The sequence below is a fragment of the Dendrobium catenatum genome, unplaced genomic scaffold (assembly GCF_001605985.2).
Source record: "Dendrobium catenatum unplaced genomic scaffold, ASM160598v2 fragScaff_scaffold_226, whole genome shotgun sequence".
NCBI lineage: Eukaryota > Viridiplantae > Streptophyta > Magnoliopsida > Asparagales > Orchidaceae > Dendrobium > Dendrobium catenatum.
In genome coordinates this window covers 86,145-99,873 of record NW_021318688.1, presented here as the reverse complement: position 1 = coordinate 99,873, position 13,729 = coordinate 86,145, and positions in this window count along the sequence as shown.

Sequence of the window (13,729 nt, the reverse complement as noted above, 5' to 3'; positions counted from 1 at the left end):
TTTAATATTATACTACTCATTTTAATTAAAATAATATATAAGCAAAATCACATCATAAAATTTTGATATAAACTTGTCAAAATATTCACTGGATGATAACTATCATAGATCAAAAGTTACAAGATGAAAAATCATTAAAGTGAGAGATTTTGCATTTAATTTAATTTTGAAGAAAGAAAATAGATGTGTGCTGGTTTTGTAAAGGGGTTTATAAAAAATAAGATTTTGAAAAGTTTAATCTTCTTTAGAAAATTTAATTCAAGATTTTAGTCTCAAAATCAAACACGTTACTACGAATGATATATCTCCCTGAGAGGCGATGATATCATTCCTTAATGGGTTTAGATAATTGTACTAAATATTTCATCCATGCTATAATAGTCAAATTCAACAAAAGGATGATATGTAACCCTGAAGTTTTAATATGATTTTCTGTCAAGCATCTAACTATAATATACTATATGGGAGATCATTAATTTCATATTCAGGACTATGATAATAAAGGATATCATCCCAAGGAAAGAAAATATGGCCTACTATTAATTATCCGCATATGCGATAATAATCATTATTGATTTAATTTTCTCAAAGAAGACTAGTTGAGTTTTGAAAATCTATTTGTAAAAAATTGATGTGGATCATAAATCTCCTACAAGCACAAGCCTTTGTAGTTAATTACATCATAAGGAGGTTGAATCCCCTACGAATACTCTTTATTAAAATAGTGGTGAAATTTTATTTAGAGCTTTCTAGGATTGGAATCAAAGAGGTTTAAGTTGGATTCTCAATTGGGTTGGGATCAAATTAGAGCAAAAAATTTTGGAATTAATGGAAGAGAAGTAGGGGACACTTTGAGGTTATGAAATAATTCAAAAGCGTCTCAACCTAATCTAAGTGTTGGGCTTTAAATTTTAGATTTAGATAATCTTTAATTTGAATTGATTGATTTATTAAATATTTGTAATTATATTCCTAGAGGTTGGGGTCTTATAATATAAAATCTAGCCCAGAACCTAAATCTAAATTGGGCACTTAACCACAGTAGCCCGAACCTAACTAATGTAATACAAAATTTTGACTTACCCCGGCCTAGATTGGGGAGCAGCTAATCACCAAGTGAATTAAAATCCATGAGTGATAATTTTTATGAAAGAGTGGTATAGACATTGTAATTAAAGTTTTTTAGAATTGAGAGCGACTTCTATAGTGGATCCTAATTGTTCCCTTAACTTATATAAGGTGAAAATGCTTAGGACAAATATAATTAGAATTTTAGATTTATTTTTAAATTAATTTCTAATACAATGCTTGCTGATCGACTTAATTAAATGAATAAGTAGTAGTTTTAAAAAATTGCTCACATCATCTCCTTGAAAGATCTATACCCTCAAAAGCCAGTTGGTCTACCATAACCCACAGGTGTGGAGGTGCCTGACAAAGTGGAGAAAGCCAATTCTATTCTTATGCTGACTCCTGATGGTCTTGGGCTTACTTCTTAGATCGTTAGAGTTTTTATATTGGCCGAAATTTTTAATTTTAATTTCAAGCAAAAAAAATTATATGTGCCCTTATGAGCCTTCGATTGAATCCAAGCTAAAATAAAACTTGACATGCAAATCACTAAAAAACTAAGAAAAGCAGGCAATCCTATACACAATCATATTACATCAAACACATATATAAATTAAATTAATTAAATAAATGTTCATAGGATAATTACATGTTTATTACAACCCAAAAATTATATAAATTAAAAGTGGCCAGGCGCCATTAACCATAAACTCAGATTCTAATCCTAGGACATATGCATGACTTTGAGTGGGATACTCTCTATCTTCAACTCTGCATCATTCTCCTCTTTGAACTCCTTGAATTTTTCATATCAATATACCCAAATGAAAAAGAAAATCCTTCCCCCAAGGGGAGGTTATTCTTTTCACTTTGGGTATTAAAATCATCCAAACTTGAGCTTCCAAATAGAAAAGGACTATCCCATAAGGGGTATCCTTTCCTCTTTGGAATCCAAAATTGAACCCATGTATCCCAACTCAAATGTCTATCTTTCATAAATCTCAACTTTTAAACAAATTATATTGATATTAAAAAGAAAAATCTATACTATTCTATAAGGTTATCCTAGGCATGTAAATAAAATAAGTCATACCCCAAACAATTATATATGTTTGCATTGAATTAAATAAATAAAAACACTTGTCTACACTCCTATTTATTTATGTGTGTGTGTGCGTGTGGGGTGCTAAGAAGCAGAAGTACCTGTACCATTTATATTTATTATTAATTTAGCCCCCTTTAATTGCCCTATACAAGCGTGGCCACCTACAAAAAGTCCTGTGAGCAACTAGATAATTCTTAAACTAATAGTAATCTAACACCCATTATATCAATTCACAGAGTGTAGTAAAAGTAAATGAACACTCACACCAATCAATTTTCAATAAAAACATATAATGAAAACTTGGAAAAATTTAGAACACAATAGTAAAGTAAATACTGGCCTAGCTTAGACAAGAGTTGGTTTTCCTATCAAACTATATAAAGTATATGCAAAAGGCTGTGTGGCTAGGGTAAAACCTAAATTTGATGCATAAAGTGTTGTTCCCTAAATATGGTTCTAATTTTTAGGATCATTTTTCAGACAGAGCAGGTTCTTCAGCTTGGAAACTTTTATGAAATGGAGCCGAATGTCTCAAACCAATTGTCAAATAGAGAATTGCTAATGAGAAATATGTAGATGTTTTCAAAGATACTTGGTTATTGAATAGAAGCATTGATAAATGGCCAACCTTTGTTCAATCAAATGAGTGCAATGATCTCATGGTGGACAAGTTTATAAGTAATGGTTGCTGGGATGTAAGGAAGGTGGGAGATTTCTTCGGTCTAGAACTTGTACAACTGATATCTGGCATTCAAATTTTTTCTGGAAGTTCAGATGATCAAATGGAATTAATTCATAAGCTCTCTAGAAGATCAATTTCAGCCTTGGCAACTGAAAATTTGAGAAATGCAGTTCTATTTTTGCTGGATGGAATTGGCTGAAAAATGCCAAATTGAGTTCAAGAATGGAGAATTTCTGGTGGAGAGTTCTCAACAATGCAATCCCAATATATTAGTTCTTAATTTATAGAAGATTACAAGGTAATAATATGTCCAAGGGGATGTGAGACGGCTGAAGACATTGAGCTTATTGTCTCCAAATGCAGGTTTTTAAAAGAAGTCATACAACATCTAAACAATAAGGGTTTTGGCATTCCTAGTTTCACCTCCTTTGATTCATTGTTTATATGGCTCGATAGCTAGAATCATTGGTTGGTTAATCTTTTTTGCAACACAGTCTACTTGTCTTGGAAAGCTAGAAATGACTTTGTTCATAATGGATCTACAACTAGCCCATTGGTGATTGCTATAAATGTTGTGAGTTATTATGCTGTCTTTAAGCCTTTAATTTGTTTTAACTTGGGTATTTGGGATGTTAATCAATCGGAAAGGTCGTTGAATAATTATTGGCATCCTCCTCCACCCGATTGGATAAAAGTCAATATAGATGCTTCCCTTAGTCCTTCCTATAAGGTTGGGATCGGTGGTGTGTTTCGTGATCATAAGGGAAGGTTCTTGATGGATTTTGGTCAAAAGTGGATCCATTGGGATATTGCTTCATTGGAGCTTTAAGCTATTTTATCAATCAAAGATGGGGTTAAAGAATGGATGTTTGATTACAAGGGCTTAATCATTGAAGGAGACAACAAAAATATAATCAACTTCGTTCAAGGGATCGCGAGGAAAAATAGCAATGAAGTGGGAGATCTTTCATTTATCAAAGAGTTCAATTTTGTTATCTTTAATTGTGTAAAAAGGGAATGCAATAAGTTAGCAGATATTTGTGCTAACTATGCAATTTTATGTTCTTTCATTTAGGACGATTTAGTTATGAATAAGATTCCTCCTTCTTTTATTAATTTGTTAAAGGAGGAATCAAATACTATTAGGATGTAATCCTTTTCCTTAGTTATAAACTAAGCATTTTATTTTTTTCTTTAAAAAAAATAAAAAACTTAATTCTCTAAGCTATATTGGGGGGATGTTGAAGGAAATTTATGTTTGGGGGGATCTATTAATTTTGTTAAGCAAAATAAGAAATAAAAGACACAACAGGAAAATCGTCGATTTTGGGCGGAATTTCCAGCAGGCTATTTTCCGACGTCTTTCCGACGGATAAAAATGAAATATTTCAGACAGATTTTTCGGAAGATTTTTCGACAGATTTGTTTCTAACAAATTTTTCGATGAATTTTCTGATTGATTTTAATAATTTTTGAAAAATATTATGACAAAGTTTTTATTCTGGACAGCTGTCGAAAAAGTTTTCCGGTTAAATAATTCCGCAGGAAAAAAATTTCAGGCATTTCTTTTTCAACGTAAAAGTATTACGACACTCGATTTATCGTCGAAATCGTTTTTGCCGAAAAATTTTGAAATCCGCCAGAAAATTCAGAATTTTATACTGGAAAATCCGCTGGAAATATGTCATTTTCCTATAGTGAGATTTTAAAATTTCAGGCAACTATAGCAGATGTTGACCACTTTGATATGTGACATAACAAGAATCATCTACATAGATAAGGCCTGGTAATTGATGGTCATCATAGGATTATAATGATGAATGGATACATTGAAGGACGTGATTTTTTTTTTTTTTTGCATAGTGAGAAGAGGCATTTGAAGAGTAAATTTTTTGGGTGAGAATTTTGCTATATTTAAAAAATAATGTGATATATAAATAAATATTATAAGAGTTTATTACACATACCTCGCATCCCCATACTCTACATTATACATATATATTCTATGTTATTCTAAAATTAAACGCCAACTCTTATTTCTCAAGTTATTGGGTAACAAATTAAAAATTAATATGCACCTATAATTTAAAATAATAAATTCAAATTAATGTGTAATTAACATTTAATAGCATGACATAGAAATATAATTAAAAATATATATTATAATGTTGATGATAAATACATAAAAGAATTATGCCTATCCCATCCTCTATACAATGAATTGTCATTAGAAGCCGATGTCTAAAGCAACCTTGGTGAGCCGCGCTTCACGGCTTCACCCACGCACGCCTAAGGACTTGTCGTCCCGCTACCTTTCAACGTCTATTCAAATATATTCCCCGCTACCTTTCAAAGCCTATTCAAATATGTTCCCCCTAATCTTTCGCACTCGCCGGTCACCAACAAGGCAAACCTTTTGCTTTGTCGTTTCATTTTCCAACAAATAAATTTGGCTGGCTTGTGAAAGCAGAGGGAATAGAGAGCTAAGCGAAGGAAACTCTTCTCCAATGGCGGAAATCTTTATTCCAGAGCAGAACCACCACCAGCATATCTTCAAAGAGCAAGAGCTTTTTGAGCCTTCAGCTTCGTCTACCCCTCTGGTTATTTCCGATGCTGCCTTTTCCCCCTTTCTTCGAGGGCCGATGTACTTGGCCTACGCTGAGCTGAGGGAGTTGAAGCTCCGGTTGAAGAAAGCTGGGCTGAGCCCTTCTTGCCCAATCCCAATACAAGTGAACAGACATGATGCATCTGCGCCATTGGAAGACCGTTCTGTACCAGAACTCTTGACGGATTTTAGGAAGGAGAACCGGAAGCCGAAAACTTCAGTGGCTCAAAGGTGCAGTCCATGGAAGGCGCCTCCAGTGGCACAAATGTTTGATTCATTGAAGTCACCACCGGCGGCGGGCAAAGGGGAGGTGAAGAGAGGCGGCCCTCTTCTTGGAGGTTGCGACCGTGTGGACGAGTTTCTTTTGACGAGGAGTTTCTCTAGTTATCAAGAATCAGTGTCTAGAAACCAGGAAGATGGGAGGAGACGGAGAGCTGCAAATACAGGGATATTCAGGAAGACTTTTACAGGTTTACGGCGGTCGACGGCGAAAGCTACCAGTTGGATCGGTTGAAACTTTGTCTTCGTTGCGGTTTCTATGCTGTCCATGGCTCGTGGATTAATTGCTTTCTTTGTTCTTCAAGAACTTGCTTTCAGTCTCTGTAATTCTTATAAGACCCACTTTTAAGACGAGCATTTGTTTGTTCATTCCACATACATATGATAATATTTTCTGTCTTTGGTTACTTTGTGAGCTCTTTGCTGTTAAATTTTTTGGATCATTACAAATATTAATGTAAAATAAGCATTCCTTCCTCGTAGCCCCTTCAATACTCAGTCCATAGAGCTGTGCACCAATTCTAACTAATTACTAAGATTTGCACCTCTTCATGTACAGAAGTGATCTCCAACTTCTCTCTGAAGTTCTCTGTTTAAAACCATTTGCTGTTGCTTCTGTGATGTTTTTTACTAATCCTACAACCTAGGATTACAAGCTAGAAGTGTGCACCCGTTTTCTCCTTTTAACTGGCCAATCATTTCCATGCAATTTTGAATACTACAATTAAATGTGCTATGCTGAGTGGATTGATAAACCTTATGACTCTTTTGGATCTTATTATGATGAAACTCGTTTTCCTCATTGTTGTTCATCTCAAGACAAAGGTTTTGCTACTATCAAAAAACAGGGCTATCATATCACAATTTTTTACTTATTCTAGTGGTTATAACTGCCACATAGTGCTCCAAGCAAACCAAACGTTCGACGAGCTACTCGTTGTTCGATTCGATTAAAGCTCGTTTGTGATCGTTTAATTAACTAAACAAACAAACTTGAACAATATTTTAAATACTGGATCCTTAAATAAACAAGCTTGAACACTAATGTGTTTGGCTCACCTATGTTCGTGAACAACATCATTTAAAGCTCATGAACAAGCTTGACATTAGGCTCGATAAAAGCTCGATTCATGTTCGATTCATGTACAAGAGACATTTCACATTTGTTCATGTTTGCTTGATTGTTTGTTTAAAATATTCATGAAAAAATTTAAAATGAATCATAGATCACTTGCTCGTAAATGAGCTCATTTGGTAGCTTAAAAAAACTAGTTATATATGTTGGTGAACTTGCTCATTTGATAGCTCAAGAATACTCATTTGATATGTTCATGAACGTGTTTTTGTTTGATATTTAAAAAATAAAATTCACTAAATATGTTCGTGAACACGCTCAATGTAATTATTTGTTAGGAGGCACGATAAAGCTCGTTTGTTAAGTTAATGAACATCTAAAAGTAAAGCTCATTTATAGTTCTTAAAGGCTTGTTTATTTAAAGCTCAATAAGTACTAAATGAACAGAACATGAACCAAACATGAACACTCATTAATTTAAATGAACCAAACATGAACACAAACATGAACACAAACAATAAAGCTCGAATCAAACATAAACCAAACTTGACAAGCTGATAATAAATGAACACAAACATAAACACTCATATACTCGGTTCGACTCGATTCGTTGCAGTCCTAGGCGCCACAACTTTCTTTGTAGCGGTTTTAAAACCGCTGCACCCCCGCTATAATTACAATACACTGCAACGACATTCCACGGTGGTTTAAGGACCAATGTGGTAGATTTGAGGGAGTGCTAGATTTAGTAGGGGTTATAACCAATGAAAACATAGAGATTTGTAGCGGTTATAACCACCACAAATACTATCCAAATAAACTGATTTCTAATATTGTGGCGATTATAACGGCCACAATAGTTTAGAATTTCTTTTTTTAAAAAATATCGAACCTAAATATTCACTATCCACTACAATCTCATATACATATCAACAACCTATTAAAACGGCAATGTTATAGGTATTTTTCATGCGCTTTAAAAAATATATCTTAAATGATGAAAATAACTCACAAAAAAAGAGCAATGAAATCAATCAAAATCTCTTAATATTATCTAGATAATTTATTCGGCGTGCTGTACGAATGAAGCCGCTCACATTGTAGAGCTCCGAAAAAGAAAAAAAGTAGTGAAAACAGTGTAGATAATGAAAATGAAAAATTGTATAAAAAGATGATCTCAATGAAAAATAAAATCAAAACTTGTCCATTGTCTCTTTCCTTTGCTGGGGTGTGGGAGGGGAATTAGAAGGAATTGAAAAATGAAACCCTAGGTTAAGGGACAAACCGACCAAGGAGATCAGGAAGAGCTGGACGTGGCAGATAGAGTTGCTTTGAGCTAATATTACAAATTGAATTCCAGTTGTCCTTGTCAATGGAAGACTATTTTTAAAACTGAAAATCAAGAACAATTGGTTGATAGTTTTTTCCTTAATAAGGCCAGCAAATGCTCTCTTTCTCTTAAATGATCATTTAATATGCATTATATTAAATTTGCTTAATGAAAGTAATTTGAGAACAAATATTGATTGAATCTGTTAAACGTAAATAAAGCCCATTCATCTTGTTATATACATGACTTTTGAATTATAATTACATTTTTATAGGATGACAAGCTTCTTTATATAATTGTACAATTATGTATGCCATGAAGTAAATGAATATTGATTTTCTTATAAATTGAATGAATCCTAGAATTATGTTGAGAGTGGAATCATGTAATTGCAATGAATTCCTATTGATTCTCATGCAAAGTTGTATAATTGAAATGATTCATAGGTTATTTTAGCAGGCATGCTTGTTGAAAGAACAAGCGGCACTAACAAATTTAGAAGAAATGACAAATGATTAGTTCATCATATCAATATCAATACTATTGGAAGAAGGGATGTGGCATAATGATCCAATTTAGGGATCCATATAGATATTAACATTCGTTTGGGAAGGCTTTTGACTACTGCTTATTCACTATTTTTAAGAAGCTTTTGGGTTAGAAAGCTGTTGTAGAAAGCTATAAGAAAATTATCACAAACGAAGTCCAAATCAGTTTCATTGATTGCTTTCTAAAATATATTTTATGTTTTCTATTATGTTTTATACTCAACTTCTTTATTAACATTTTTTTTTAGAGTTAAAGATAAAGGGAAGAAGAGGCTTGAATGAGAAAACAATAAATTAAGGTTTTACATTATCTTCTGGTGAAAGGGAAGGTTGTACATCGATTATTAGTTTTTGACTTTAAGATAAAGGGACAAAAAAAAAAGAAGAAGAAGAAGAAGTAAAACGATATTCTATGATTAGATGGAGACATTTAAAGAATATTAATAAAAGTATTTTTGAGAGTAAGATTTTAGATCTTAAGATTTTATCTGTATATGAGGATGCTAATGTTATGTAGGAAAAAGTGGCTAGTGATTTTAATAATATTACAAAAGATGTGATTGGAGTTTCAAAGGTAAAAGCTTATAATAATAAAAATAGTTGGTGGTGGAATCCAAACATGTAAGAAAAGATAAAAAAAGAAGATTTGTTATAAAATTTATTTAGATGTAAAAACTTTGATAATTGGGAAAACTATAAAGATGCTCTTAAAGAATCTAAGAAAGAAATTTGCGATGCAAAGAGCTTAGCTTTTAATGATTTATATAATAGATTAGATACTAAGGAAGAAGAAAGATATATGTATAAGTTAGCCAAACAAAGAGATAGGAGTAGTAATGATTTAGTTCAAGTGAAGTGTATTAAGGATGAAGATCAAAAAGTACATTTCTTAGAAGATAATATTCAACAAAGGTGGATGAGATATTTTGCTAAACTTTTTAATGAAGAATGTGAAAATACGATTGACTTTAGTGACTTTAGCACCCTAAATGAAAATAATAATTTTTGTAAAGAAGGAGTTAGAGAGTTTTTAAAGAAAATAAAGTGTGGAAAAGTTGTTGGACCTGATGATATTCTAATAGAGATGTGCAAATTCTTAGGAGATGAAAAATTTTCTTAGCTTACTAAACTTTTTAATACTATTTTGAAGACTAAAAAAATGTTAGATGAGCGGAGAGTGAGTGTGTTAATTCATATTTTTAAGAATAAATGTGATGCACAGAAGTGTGCGAATTATTGAGGAATTTATTTAATGTGTCATACTTTAAAACTATGGGAGTGAGTTATGGAGCGTAGGTTATAACGTGATACTAATATTTCTCAAAATAAATTTGGATTCATGCCGTACATTTATTGAGAGGTTTGATGGAGAAATATAGAGAGAATAAGGAGGATCTACATACGATATTTATTGATTTAGAGAAAGCATATGATAAAGTTTCAAGAGAAGTGCTATGGAGAGTTCTTAAAAAGAAAGGAGTTAATAATGCTTATATTCAAATCATTAAAGATATGTATGCAGGAGCTATTACTTGTGTCCAAATACAAGGATGTTTGACTAAGTATTTTCCTATTTTGGTTGGATTACATTAAGGATCAGCTTTAATCCCATATATTTTTTACTTTAGTCATGGATGTTCTCACTAAACATTTGCAAGAGGTTGTACCTTGGTGTATGCTTTTTGTTGATGATATTCTTCTGGTTGATAGTACTAAAGAGGGAGTTGAAGATAAACTTGAATTATGGAGGTCAACATTGGAGTCCAAAAGTTTTCGCTTGAGTAGATCTAAAACTGAATATATGGAGTGTAATTTTAGTAGCAATAGACCTAGTGAGGGGATTGTGACTTTGGGCGATCAAGTCATTCAAAAGAGTTCACATTTTAGATATATTTGATATATTATTCAGAGTGATGGTGAAATAGATGGGGATATTATCAACAGAATTCAAGTTGGATGGTTAAAGTGGAGGAATGCATTGGGCTTGTTGTGCGATAGAAAAGTCATTCTCAAATTTAAGGAAAAATTCTATAAGATGGTGGTGAGACCTTGGCTTTATGGTGCCAAATGTTGGCCATTAAAAGAGAAGCATAATACTAAGTTAAGTGTTATAGAGATGAGGATGCTTAGGTGGATGAGTGGCTTTACCCTTAGAAATATGATGCACAATGAGTATATATGTGAAAAGGTTGGAGTAGCTCAAGTGGAAGATAAGATTAGAAAGAGTCACCTTAGATGATTTGGTCACATTAAACGAAAGTCTTCTAATGATCCATTCAGGAAAGTTGAGATTTTAGATTTAATTTAAGTTAAGAAAGGTAAAGGTAGGCCTAAAAAGACTTGGTTAGAAAATATTAGAAATGATCTTTCTTTATTAGATTTAAATGAGAATTTGACTTTTAACAAGACACAATGGAAAAAAAGAATTCATGCAGCCGATCCCACATAATGGGACAAAGTCTTGATGATGATGTTGTTGTATTATCTTCTCGTGAAAGAATGCTTATGGTGGAATGATATGTTGGTTTGTAAATGATGTTATTATAAATATAAATTATTATGGAACTTTTTTTACGTATATTTTTCTTTGATGTGGATTTGAAAGCTTATGTTTACTTAGTAGTAAATTTATGATTATGCTTATTTTGTAAAATATTGCATACCTTGAATTGAATTTAGATTGGAGAATGTTATTTCATGTTGTCAAAGGCTCTGTTATTATATTTTATTAGAACACTTTACATTTGACATCTATTTATAATTAGGTGAATAATTATTTTTTTTTTAATTTGCTATAATATAGGAATTACATTAATTGGGGTATGATATTTATAGTCATTGCTTACTTAATATCTATATGATGGGGCCTATGCATTGCACTTTTAAGTTATAAAAAAATATTTAAGATTTTATATCCCATAAATAATATTTAGATTTTCCTTGATGTATAAAAATAATAAATCCCACTTAATATACATATGTATACGTGCTGAATCAAGTAATAAAGTAATATAGTAAAATGTTGAACCTACGAGAAGGTATGCTTTTTAGCAATCAACTATTGCTGTTTACTCGAATTACAAAATTATCCTATTGAAATAAAAATATTGGTCGTGGAGATTCAATCACCGAAAAAAAAGTAAAAATTGTGGATACAATATTTAAATAAGGCGTTTTGGATTGATGAATATAATTGCATATTTTTTCTTGTAATGTGATTCAGAGCATATGCATCCTTAGATTTCTATCGAGCTTTGTTTTGATTGAAAAAAAAAATGTAAATATATAAGTTTTGAAAAAGAATTAATTTTCTTTGGGAATATTTAAATTTTAAAATTTGAAATTTAACACATCATTATAAACAATATATCGTCTCGAAAGGCGATAATATCGTTCCCTAATGGGTTCAGATTTCAGAATTTTGAATTTATCCGGATTATCATAGTCAAACTCAAGGAGAAACAACATATGATCTCGAAAGATCAAAATGAAGTCCAATCAATTGCTTGACTATAATAATTTGGATAAGAGATCGTTAATCTCATAATCAAAATCACAATAGAAATTGATATATCTCTCCAAAGAAAGAAGCTATCAATCGCTATTGATCATTTTAAAGTAGAGATAACGATCATTTAATTTTGATTTTCCCAAAGATAATTAATCAAAGGTTTTGAAAAATTAATTTTAAAAATTAGTTCTGGGTTACTAAATCTCCTACGAGCGCAAGCCCTCGTAGTTAATTACATCGTAGGAAATCGGAATTTCCTACGAAAACTCTCGATTAAAATAGCGATATAAATTTTATTTAAGATTTTCAACGATTAATATCAAAGGAGATTAGGGTTTGGAATTTTCAATCGGGAATGGTTCAAGTTTGAGCAGTTATTTCTGGAGTCAAAGGAAGAAGTGTAGGAGTTCAATAGGTTTGGATTAATGGCATAGAAGTGACTAGAGGCTTTGGTGAAGGCTCTAAGGTCAGAAACTTCTATGGGACAGGTCCAGTGGCATAGGCTGTAAATATTTGAAGGTTTTACAGCCTTTGGATTTTGATTTAGTTTTTGGGGTTAGAAACCTCAGAATGGGCACAAATTTGAAGGGTTTCCTCCAGAGACATGTCCCATCAGTATGCAACTGACAGACTCTGAATCGGAGGTCATTTGACTGGTTTTGAAATATTTGAAAATTTGCTGAAAAGGCCTTTAGGATTATGCCTTTTAGCATTAGATTTAGGTTTCAAATTTTGGATTTGGATTGGGTTTTGGATTTGATTGATTAAATGTCTGAATTAATTTATGATCTAAGTCTGACTTCTAGAAAGATCTTAAGGTCTAGAGTAGATCCTGAGGTCTAAAGTCTAGAAGGATTCTAGGATAAATCCTAAGATCAGGATTCTAGGAAGATCCTAGAGTCTGAATTGATTTGGGAATTGAATTGATTTAGGGGCAAGATTGGTCCAAGTGACCTTATACAAAAATGAGGTCAACAAGCTTGTAGGGTTGAAAAAGATATATGCTAACCTCCTATAGCTATATCATCTCCTTAAGAACCTTCCATATTTTACATCATATGTCTAGGTATGCAAATATACTATTTCAATATTCATGATTATTTTTGCATTCCTTCGTCGAGGCTATACATCACATTAGATTTTAACTACACATATGACTACTATGTGCTTTAAATAAAGAGTGAGAAAATATAAAAATAAATTATTTAACTTTAGAGCATAATAATCTTAATTAGTACTTAATATGCTATCTTTCTGTTACTTAGTGACATTGCTAGCATATAGTGTCATTTGGAAGTTATAACTGCTACATTACAAAATTGCTGACTTTGGATGTTGCGGTGCTTAAGTGGAAAATTTGGCAACAAGATGTGATATATTGTAATGCTGTGGTGCTTGAAGGCAGTGAACATGGCACTGACAAGCTGACCATTTTGACATTACGGTGCTGTCAAATAGAGAATCTACACTGTCATGTCAATATTATGGCACTCCAATTGTGTTCTTGATGGCACTGCAACGTT